Source organism: Eptatretus burgeri, chromosome 19, assembly GCF_056783735.1.
Source record: "Eptatretus burgeri isolate ZD-2024b chromosome 19, Ebu_testis_v1, whole genome shotgun sequence".
Lineage (NCBI taxonomy): Eukaryota > Metazoa > Chordata > Myxini > Myxiniformes > Myxinidae > Eptatretus > Eptatretus burgeri.
Genome location: NC_140979.1, coordinates 1 through 12,056, shown reverse-complemented (window position 1 = coordinate 12,056; position 12,056 = coordinate 1). Strand labels below are relative to the sequence as shown.

General features: G+C 46.4%; 1 long non-coding RNA gene across 2 annotated transcripts; it reads left to right on the top strand.

The window, feature by feature from the left end:
* The first annotated feature begins 1,401 nt into the window (after positions 1-1,401).
* Positions 1,402-7,720, top strand: LOC147008333 (uncharacterized). Of its 2 annotated transcripts, none has more exons than XR_015053401.1 (3): positions 1,402-1,555; positions 1,713-7,090; positions 7,186-7,720. It is a non-coding gene; the product is annotated as an uncharacterized LOC147008333 (long non-coding RNA). The 2 variants fall into 2 exon arrangements; XR_015053402.1 differs by having other exon boundaries at positions 1,402-4,179; positions 4,275-7,090.
* Positions 7,721-12,056: the final 4,336 nt, after the last annotated feature.

Here is a 12,056-nt window from a genome sequence, read left to right as displayed (position 1 = left end):
CCCCAGGGCGATCGATATATGCAAATTTGTGGATCAAAAAGCCTTCACGCCCACTTTTTCTCGGGCCAATGGGGAGCGAGGTGAAAGGTCAAAGGGAGGGGGTAAAAGGCGAAGTTACGGGGGGATAAAAGGACGGTGTTCGTCAGTCAAAGGAGTGGTAAAAGTCGGAACGAAGGAGTCGCAAGAAGTGAAAGAGTCAGCAGAACGAGAACGAGGGGTCGGAGAGTCGCAAGAGGGAACGAGAGAAGGAGTAGTAAAGGTCGGAACGAGGCGAAGGAGTCGGAAGCAGAGGGACAAGACTTCGCGGGCGGTGGAGCTGCTCGTCGTGTGCGTTGAAGTCGGAACGGAGGGGACGAGCTGTGGAGAGGCGGCGAGTCGGACGAAGGGTGCTCGCGTCGTGCAAGGAGCTGCGCGCCCGAGGGAGGCCGGCAGCGCGACCTGGCCGAGGTGGAGACGCTCGTCGCACATAATAAAGATCCTCTATACCCCGAGCATCAGCAACCCCCTCCTGTTTCCCCCCGCGCTGAGATAGTGCGACCAAGGGGGCCCCGTTCCCACCCCCTGCCAGGCACTGTCCACGAGGCCCGCGGGTTGCGGGGCCATCGCCGCTCCGCGTCTCATCACCAGACGGGTAGGCCCGACCAGGTCTCGGCCCCAGGCCTACCTCATTCTTGAGGGTATTTCTTTTCCTTGGTTTTGGGTATGTGTTGTCGGCGCCGTCTGTGAAGTAGAATTGTATAAGTGTTGCCGTGTGCTCGGTAGTCGGTATTAGCTCTGCACTGTGTTTTCACTTTTATGTTTGCTTTTTGTGTAAATGGAATTGTGTTTTCTTTTTTGTGTGCATTTGGTGGAATTGTATTTGTGTGCTTTCCGTTCGTCGCGAATAAATGTGCTTTATTGTTGAACTGTTTCCCGCTTCGCTTCGTCTTTTTCCTCCATTGAATCCCCATCTTGCTTCACGTAAAGGGTTGGTAGTGGGCTGAATACGCCCGATAATTAATCGAACCGTCGAGGTCGACGATAACACCGCTCGGTTATTCTGATAGTACGGAACGGGTCGCTTAAGTGGCCCGTGTCCGAAGTCGACCTGCGGCGAGGTGCGATCGCCCGGTCTACCCTCCGCGTGGGTACTTAGGTAGTTCGAATTTGGCGAGCAACCCTATCCCACGCGGGGGCTGATTGGCTCGATCGCGGTGAGACCGAAAGGTCCACCCGTGACTGGTTCCCGGCGTTAGTCCGAGAGGGTCACGACTGGATTGTCCGTCCGGTGGGCGACGTGCCGCGATTCGAGTTACGTGGCCGTCAGCACGCCGGCGGGCGCGAAGACCGCAACAATATATATATATATATATATATATATATATATATATATAGATGATATAATCATTTAATATTGTTGTTTGAATATTGTTTTAAAATGCTGTTCGTATTTTAAAATAATTGTCGTCATGTATGATTGTTTTTTTCAGTTTGTGAATTGATGGCAGCGAACCGAAGTTGCACACCCAGTCAGGGTCCACACTTTTTCAAAAAGTTTTCAAAAAGATTTCCAAAAGTAATTTTTTCCCCATTTTTTGCGTGTGTTCAAATTGTATCGTTTGGTTTTTCAAATTGTTTGGTTGTGTTTGTTTTGTAAATAGCTTGGATATATAATTTTTTCAATCCAAATGTGTCCTGCAACAGCTGTGACTTTTACCTCATTAGCTATGCAGCACGAATCACCTCGGAACCTGATTGGTGGAGCTGTGACTTTTTCCTCATGCGCTCATGCGAGTTTCGGGGGTCGTTCGCGCATGCGCGGAACGAACGAGTGTCATGGGTCGTTCGCGCATGCGCGGAACGAACGAGTCTCATGGGTCGTTCGCGCATGCGCGGAACGAACGAGTTTCTTTGGTCGTTCGCGCATGCGCGGAACGAACAAGTGTCATGGGTCGTTCGCGCATGCGCTCAGTGCGAATCAATGCAGCTCGAATCACCTCGGAACCTGATTGGTGGAGCTGTCACTTTTACCTCATTAGCTATGCAGCTCGAATCACCTCGGAACCTGATTGGTGGAGCTGTCACTTTTACCTCATTAGCTATGCAGCTCGAATCACCTCGGAACCTGATTGGTGGAGCTGTCACTTTGACCTCATGCGCTCATGCGAGTTTCGGGGGTCGTTCGCGCATGCGCGGAACGAACGAGTCTCATGGGTCGTTCGCGCATGCGCGGAACGAACGAGTTTCTGGGGTCGTTCGCGCATGCGCGGAACGAACGAGTTTCTTTGGTGTGAATTTTTTTTTGGAAATTTTTTTTTGAATTTTTTTAATCGGGTGTGGGCGTGGTTTCACCGAGCAATGAACGTGTCCAATGGGATTCTTTAAATCGGGTGTGGGCGTGGTTTCACAGAGCAATGAATGTGTCCAATGGGATTCTTGAAATCGGGTGTGGGCGTGGTTTCACGGAACATTGAACTTGTCCAATGGGAAATTTGAAATCGGGTGTGGGCGTGGTTTCACTGAGTCATGAACGTGTCCAATGGGATTCTTGAAATCAGGTGTGGGCGTGGTTTCACAGAGCAATGAACTTGTCCAATGGGACATTTGAAATCGGGTGTGGGCGTGGTTTCACTGAGTAATGAACGTGTCAAATGGAAGATTTGAAATCTGGTGTGGGCGTGGTTTCACAGAGCAATGAACGTGTCCAATGGGATTCTTGAAATCAGGTGTGGGCGTGGTTTCACAGAGCAATGAACTTGTCCAATGGGACATTTGAAATCGGGTGTGGGCGTGGTTTCACTGAGTAATGAACGTGTGAAATGGAACATTTGAAATCTGGTGTGGGCGTGGTTTCACAGAGCAATGAACGTGTCCAATGGGATTCTTGAAATCAGGTGTGGGCGTGGTTTCACAGAGCAATGAACTTGTCCAATGGGACATTTGAAATCAGGTGTGGGCGTGGTTTCAAAGAGCAATGAACTTGTCCAATGGGAGATTTGAAATCTGGTGTGGGCGTGGTTTCACAGACCAATGAACGTGTCCAATGGGATTCCTGAAATGGGGTGTGGGCGTGGTTTCAAAGAGTAATGAACGTGTCCAATGGGATATTTGAAATCGGGTGTAGGCGTGGTTTCACAGTGCAATGAGCTTGTCCAATGGGACATTTGAAATCGGGTGTGGGCGTGGTTTCACTGAGTAATGAACGTGTCAAATGGAAGATTTGAAATCTGGTGTGGGCGTGGTTTCACAGAGCAATGAACGTGTCCAATGGGATTCTTGAAATCAGGTGTGGGCGTGGTTTCACAGAGCAATGAACTTGTCCAATGGAATTTTTAAAATCGGGTGTGGGCGTGGTTTCACGGAACATTGAACTTATCCAATGGGAAATTTGAAATCGGGTGTGGGCGTGGTTTCACTGAGTAATGAACGTGTCAAATGGGAGATTTTAAATCTGGTGTGGGCGTGGTTTCACAGAGCAATGAACGTGTCCAATGGGATTCTTGAAATCAGGTGTGGGCGTGGTTTCACAGAGCAATGAACTTGTCCAATGGGACATTTGAAATCAGGTGTGGGCGTGGTTTCAAAGAGCAATGAACTTGTCCAATGGGAGATTTGAAATCTGGTGTGGGCGTGGTTTCACAGACCAATGAACGTGTCCAATGGGATTCCTGAAATGGGGTGTGGGCGTGGTTTCAAAGAGTAATGAACGTGTCCAATGGGATATTTGAAATCGGGTGTAGGCGTGGTTTCACAGTGCAATGAGCTTGTCCAATGGGACATTTGAAATCGGGTGTGGGCGTGGTTTCACTGAGTCATGAACGTGTCAAATGGAAGATTTGAAATCTGGTGTGGGCGTGGTTTCACAGAGCAATGAACGTGTCCAATGGGATTCTTGAAATCGGGTGTGGGCGTGGTTTCACTGAGTAATGAACGTGTCCATTTCTTCAAGGGGGAAATGATAATTGTCACGTAATTAGATAGGGATACGGGATAGGGTAAGTGTGTCTGCTTAAACCCCTTTTCGTATTCTCTGGAGGCTTGCCGTGACGTCACAGGACAGTGCTGCGGATGGCTCCGCCCCGTGATCACGATTGGCGGAAGGCGACGGCGGTGGGCCAATAAAACGGCTCGATTGGAAGTGACAAGGACGGGAGGATAAAAAGGCTCTGTTCGGGGTCGAAAAGGAGAGGAAGAAGATCGGTACTGAAACACTGTTTTTTTGGCGTGGAGGTTGTTGTGCTGGGAGCATGCTTGTTGTTGCGCTGATTCGGCCCTGGTTTCTTCGTGTCTTGTAGCCTTGCTGAGCCTCGTTCCTCACCTTGGTTGGCTCTGGGGTTCTGCTGGCTCGGAGTACGGGTTCGAACGGCGGGCGGACCTGCCTCCCGCTCCTGCTCGCGGTTTGGTGCCGGAGCTGGTTCCCTGGCGGCTGTGAGCGGACTTGGGCCAAGACCAGAAGGTTGACAGCACCACGGTTTCTCCTGCCCCCCCCCCCGACGAGAGCAAGGCCAGCTCTTCCAACGATAATCCAAGGACTGTTGCATCCACACCACGGTAAAGCCTGACCACCAGGAATAGCTGCGTTTTGTTTGTGTGTGTGTGTGTGTGTGTGTGTGTGTGTGTGTGTGTGTGTGTGTGTGTGTGTGTGTGTGTGTGTGTGTGTGTGTGTGTGTGTGTGTGTGTGTACCTGGCGCCTTCGAGGGTTTGAGATTTGTCTTTTCATTGGAATTGTCTGTGTTTTCCCCCACGCCCGATCCCACACCATCCCGTCGAATCGCCCTGGATCCCTCTTCTTGCTGAGTCTTGTTATTTTTGGTTAGAGGAATAAACGTTATCAACTCAGTGAAAAGCGACTCGTGCCACCTTCCTCGTCCCGTTTGCGGTAGAGCGATTAGAACCGCCATCTTTGGGTTATAAATAAATAATCCGCCTCCATCGTTTCGGCTCATTCTACGTTGGCGGGACTGTTCAAGTCCCGTGGACGTCACAATATATATATATATATATATATATATATATATATATATATATATATATATATATATATATATATATATATATGATATAATCATTTAATATTGTTGTTTGAATATTGTTTTAAAATGCTGTTCGTATTTTAAAATAATTGTCGTCATGTATGATTGTTTTTTCAGTTTGTGAATTGATGGTAGCGAACCGAAGTTGCACACCCAGTCAGGGTCCACACTTTTTCAAAAAGTTTTCAAAAAGATTTCCAAAAGTAATTTTTTCCCCATTTTTTGCGTGTGTTCAAATTGTTTCGTTTGGTTTTTTCAAATTGTTTGGTTGTGTTTGTTTTGTAAATAGCTTGGATAAATAATTTTTTCAATCCAAATGTGTCCTGCAACAGCTGTGACTTTTACCTCATTAGCTATGCAGCACGAATCACCTCGGAACCTGATTGGTGGAGCTGTGACTTTTACCTCATGCGCTCATGCGAGTTTCGGGGGTCGTTCGCGCATCCGCGGAACGAACGAGTGTCATAGGTCGTTCGCGCATGCGCGGAACGAACGAGTCTCATGGGTCGTTCGCGCATGCGCGGAACCAACGAGTTTCTGGGGTCGTTCGCGCATGCGCGGAACGAACGAGTTTCTTTGGTCGTTCGCGCATGCGCGGAACGAACGAGTGTCATGGGTCGTTCGCGCATGCGCTCAGTGCGAATCAATGCAGCTCGAATCACCTCGGAACCTGATTGGTGGAGCTGTCACTTTTACCTCATTAGCTATGCAGCTCGAATCACCTCGGAACCTGATTGGTGGAGCTGTCACTTTTACCTCATGCGCTCATGCGAGTTTCGGGGGTCGTTCGCGCATGCGCGGAACGAACGAGTCTCATGGGTCGTTCGCGCATGCGCGGAACGAACGAGTTTCTGGGGTCGTTCGCGCATTCGCTGAACGAACGAGTTTCTTTGGTGTGAATTTTTTTTTGGAAATTTTTTTTTGAATTTTTTTTAATCGGGTGTGGGCGTGGTTTCACCGAGCAATGAACGTGTCCAATGGGATTCTTTAAATCGGGTGTGGGCGTGGTTTCACAGAGCAATGAATGTGTCCAATGGGATTCTTGAAATCCAGTGTGGGCGTGGTTTCACGGAGCATTGAACTTGTCCAATGGGGAATTTGAAATCGGGTGTGGGCGTGGTTTCACTGAGTCATGAACGTGTCCAATGGGATTCTGGAAATCGGATGTGGGCGTGGTTTCACGGAACATTGAACTTGTCCAATGGGATTCTTGAAATCAGGTGTGGGCGTGGTTTCACAGAGCAATGAACTTGTCCAATGGGACATTTGAAATCTGGTGTGGGCGTGGTTTCACAGAGCAATGAACGTGTCCAATGGGATTCTTGAAATCAGGTGTGGGCGTGGTTTCACAGAGCAATGAACTTGTCCAATGGGACATTTGAAATCTGGTGTGGGCGTGGTTTCACAGAGCAATGAACTTGTCCAATGGGACATTTGAAATCGGGTGTGGGCGTGGTTTCACGGAACATTGAACTTGTCCAATGGGATTCTTGAAATCAGGTGTGGGCGTGGTTTCACAGAGCAATGAACTTGTCCAATGGGACATTTAAAATCTGGTGTGGGCGTGGTTTCACAGAGCAATGAACGTGTCCAATGGGCTTCTTGAAATCAGGTGTGGGCGTGGTTTCACAGAGCAATGAACTTGTCCAATGGGACATTTGAAATCGGGTGTGGGCGTGGTTGCACTGAGTAATGAACGTGTCAAATGGGAGATTTGAAATGTGGTGTGGGCGTGGTTTCACAGAGCAATGAACGTGTCCAATGGGATTCTTGAAATCGGGTGTGGGCGTGGTTTCACTGAGTAATGAACGTGTCCATTTTTTCAAGGGGGAAATGATAATTGTCACGTAATTAGATAGGGATACGGGATAGGGTAAGTGTGTCTGCGTAAACCCCTTTTCGTATTCTCTGGAGGCTTGCCGTGACGTCACAGGACAGTGCTGCGGATGGCTCCGCCCCGTGATCACGATTGGCGGAAGGCGACGGCGGTGGGCCAATAAAACGGCTCGATTGGAAGTGACAAGGACGGGAGGATAAAAAGGCTCTGTTCGGGGTCGAAAAGGAGAGGAAGAAGATCGGTACCGAAACACTGTTTTTTTGGCGTGGAGGTTGTTGTGCTGGGAGCATGCTTGTTGTAGCGCTGATTCGGCCCTGGTTTCTTCGTGTCTTGTAGCCTTGCTGAGCCTCGTGCCTCACCTTGGTTGGCTCTGGGGTTCTGCTGGCTCGGAGTACGGGTTCGAACGGCGGGCGGACCTGCCTCCCGCTCCTGCTCGCGGTTTGGTGCCGGAGCTGGTTCCCTGGCGGCTGTGAGCGGACTTGGGCCAAGACCAGGAGGTTGACAGCACCACGGTTTCTCCTGCCCCCCCCCGACGAGAGCAAGGCCAGCTCGTCCAACGATAATCCAAGGACTGTTGCATCCACACCACGGTCCAGCCTGACCACCAGGAATAGCTGCGTTTTGTTTGTGTGTGTGTGTGTGTGTGTGTGTGTGTGTGTGTGTGTGTGTGTGTGTGTGTGTGTGTGTGTGTGTGTGTGTGTGTGTGTACCTGGCGCCTTCGAGGGTTTGAGATTTGTCTTTTCATTGGAATTGTCTGTGTTTTCCCCCACGCCCGATCCCACACCATCCCGTCGAATCGCCCTGGATCCCTCTTCTTGCTGAGTCTTGTTATTTTTGGTTAGAGGAATAAACGTTATCAACTCAGTGAAAAGCGACTCGTGCCACCTTCCTCGTCCCGTTTGCGGTAGAGCGATTACAACCGCCATCTTTGGGTTATAAATAAATAATCCGCCTCCATCGTTTCGGCTCATTCTACGTTGGCGGGACTGTTCAAGTCCCGTGGACGTCACAATATATATATATATATATATATATATATATATATATATATATATATATATATATATATATATAATCATTTAATATTGTTGTTTGAATATTGTTTTAAAATGCTGTTCGTATTTTAAAATAATTGTCGTCATGTATGATTGTTTTTTTCAGTTTGTGAATTGATGGTAGCGAACCGAAGTTGCACACCCAGTCAGGGTCCACACTTTTTCAAAAAGTTTTCAAAAAGATTTCCAAAAGTAATTTTTTCCCCATTTTTTGCGTGTGTTCAAATTGTTTCGTTTGGTTTTTTCAAATTGTTTGGTTGTGTTTGTTTTGTAAATAGCTTGGATAAATAATTTTTTCAATCCAAATGTGTCCTGCAACAGCTGTGACTTTTACCTCATTCGCTATGCAGCACGAATCACCTCGGAACCTGATTGGTGGAGCTGTGACTTTTACCTCATGCGCTCATGCGAGTTTCGGGGGTCGTTCGCGCATCCGCGGAACGAACGAGTCTCATGGGTCGTTCGCGCATGCGCGGAACCAACGAGTTTCTTTGGTCGTTCGCGCATGCGCGGAACGAACGAGTGTCATGGGTCGTTCGCGCATGCGCTCAGTGCGAATCAATGCAGCTCGAATCACCTCGGAACCTGATTGGTGGAGCTGTCACTTTTACCTCATTAGCTATGCAGCTCGAATCACCTCGGAACCTGATTGGTGGAGCTGTCACTTTTACCTCATGCGCTCATGCGAGTTTCGGGGGTCGTTCGCGCATGCGCGGAACGAACGAGTCTCATGGGTCGTTCGCGCATGCGCGGAACGAACGAGTTTCTTTGGTGTGAATTTTTTTTTGGAAATTTTTTTTTGAATTTTTTTTAATCGGGTGTGGGCGTGGTTTCACAGAGCAATGAACGTGTCCAATGGGATTCTTTAAATCGGGTGTGGGCGTGGTTTCACAGAGCAATGAATGTGTCCAATGGGATTCTTGAAATCGGGTGTGGGCGTGGTTTCACGGAGCATTGAACTTGTCCAATAGGGAATTTGAAATCGGGTGTGGGCGTGGTTTCACTGAGTCATGAACGTGTCCAATGGGATTCTGGAAATCGGGTGTGGGCGTGTTTCACAGAGCAATGAACGTGTCCAATGGGATTCTTGAAATCGGGTGTGGGCGTGGTTTCACGGAGCATTGAACTTGTCCAATGGGGAATTTGAAATCGGGTGTGGGCGTGGTTTCACTGAGTCATGAACGTGTCCAATGGGATTCTGGAAATCGGATGTGGGCGTGGTTTCACGGAACATTGAACTTGTCCAATGGGAAATTTGAAATCGGGTGTGGGCGTGGTTTCACAGAGCAATGAACTTGTCCAATGGGACATTTGAAATCTGGTGTGGGCGTGGTTTCACAGAGCAATGAACGTGTCCAATGGGATTCTTGAAATCAGGTGTGGGCGTGGTTTCACAGAGCAATGAACTTGTCCAATGGGACATTTGAAATCGGGTGTGGGCGTGGTTTCACTGAGTAATGAACGTGTCAAATGGAAGATTTGAAATCTGGTGTGGGCGTGGTTTCACAGAGCCAAATTATTGTACACATAAAATTATTGCATTGATAATACAATTGAACACATAAAAAATCTTACTGAGTTAAACCACGCCCACACCCCATTTATAAAATTACATTCTCAATGTTTCTTTCTGAGTTAAACCACGCCCACACCCCATTTGTAAAATTACATTCTCGATGTTTCTTGTTGAGTTAAACCACGCTCACACCCCATTTATAAAATTCCATTCTCGACGTTTCTGACCGAGTTAAACCACGCGCACACCCGATTTATAAAATTCCATTCTCGACGTTTATTACTGAGTTAAACCACGCCCACACCCCATTTATAAAATTACATTCTCGATGTTTCTTACTGAGTTAAACCACGCCCACACCCCATTTATAAAATTACATTCTCGATGTTTATTACTGAGTTAAACCACGCCCACACCCCATTTATAAAATTACATTCTCGACGTTTCTTACTGAGTTAAACCACGCCCACACCCCATTTATAAAATTACATTCTCGATGTTTCTTGTTGAGTTAAACCACGCCCACACCCCATTTATAAAATTCCATTCTCGATGTTTCTTTCTGAGTTAAACCACGCCCACACCCCATTTATAAAATTACATTCTCGATGTTTATTACTGAGTTAAACCACGCCCACACCCCATTTATAAAATTACATTCTCGACGTTTCTTACTGAGTTAAACCACGCCCACACCCCATTTATAAAATGATATTGTCGACGTTTCTTACTGAGTTAAACCACGCCCACACCCCATTTATAAAATTACATTCTCGATGTTTCTTGTTGAGTTAAACCACGCGCACACCCCATTTATAAAATTCCATTCTCGATGTTTCTTTCTGAGTTAAACCACGCCCACACCCCATTTATAAAATTACATTGTCGATGTTTCTTGTTGAGTTAAACCACGCCCACACCCAATTTGTAAAATTCCATTCTCGACGTTTCTTACCGAGTTAAACCACGCCCACACCCGATTTGCAAAATTCCATTCCGGATGTTTCTTACCGAGTTAAACCACGCCCACACCCGATTTATAAAATTCCATTCTTGACGTTTATTACTGAGTTAAACCACGCCCACACCCCATTTATAAAATTCCATTCTCGATGTTTATTACTGAGTTAAACCACGCCCACACCCGATTTACAAAATTACACTGTCGATGTTTCTTACTGAGTTAAACCACGCCCACACCCGATTTATAAAATTACATTCTCGACGTTTATTACTGAGTTAAACCACGCCCACACCCCATTTATAAAATTACATTCTCGATGTTTCTTACTGAGTTAAACCACGCCCACACCCCATTTGTAAAATTACATTCTCGATGTTTCTTACTGAGTTAAACCACGCCCACACCCCATTTATAAAATTACATTCTCGACGTTTATTACTGAGTTCAACCACGCCCACACCCCATTTATAAAATTACATTCTCGATGTTTATTACTGAGTTAAACTACGCCCACACCCGATTTCTAAAATTCCATTCTCGACGTTTATTACTGAGTCAAACCACGCCCACACCCCATTTACAAAATTACATTGTCGATGTTTCTTGCTGAGTGAAACCACGCCCACACCCGATTTATAAAATTACATTCTCGACGTTTCTTACTGAGTTAAACCACGCCCACACCCCATTTATAAAATTACATTGTCGATGTTTCTTACTGAGTTAAACCAAGCCCACACCCCAATTATAAAATTACATTCTCGATGTTTCTTACTGAGTTAAACTACGCCCACACCCCATTTATAAAATTACATTCTCGATGTTATTTACTAAGTTAATCCACGCCCACACCCCATTTATAAAATTACATTCTCGACGTTTCTTACTAAGTTAAACCACGCCCACACCCCATTTATAAAATTACATTCTCGATGTTTCTTGTTGAGTCAAACCACGCCCACACCCTATTTATAAAATTCCATTCTCGATGTTTCTTTCTGAGTTAAACCACGCCCACACCCCATTTATAAAATTACATTCTCGACGTTTATTACTGAGTTAAACCACGCCCACACCCCATTTATAAAATTACATTGTCGACGTTTCTTACTGAGTTAAACCACGCCCACACCCCATTTATAAAAGTACATTGTTGACGTTTCTTACTGAGTTAAACCACGCCCACAGCCCCATTTATAAAATTACATTGTCGATGTTTCTTACTGAGTTAAACCACGCCCACACCCGATTTACAAAATTACATTGTCGATGTTTCTTACTGAGTTCAACCACGCCCACACCCCATTTATAAAATTACATTCTCGACGTTTCTTACTAAGTTAAACCACGCCCACACCCCATTTATAAAATTACATTCTCGATGTTTCTTGTTGAGTTAAACCACGCCCACACCCTCTTTATAAAATTCCATTCTCGATGTTTCTTTCTAAGTTAAACCACGCCCACACCCCATTTATAAAATTACATTGTTGACGTTTCTTACTGAGTTAAACCACGCCCACACCCCATTTGTAAAATTACATTGTCGACGTTTCTTACTGAGTTAAACCACGCCCACACCCCATTTATAAAATTACATTGTCGACGTTTCTTACTGAGTTAAACCACGCCCACACCCCAATTATAAAATTACATTGTCGATGTTTCTTAC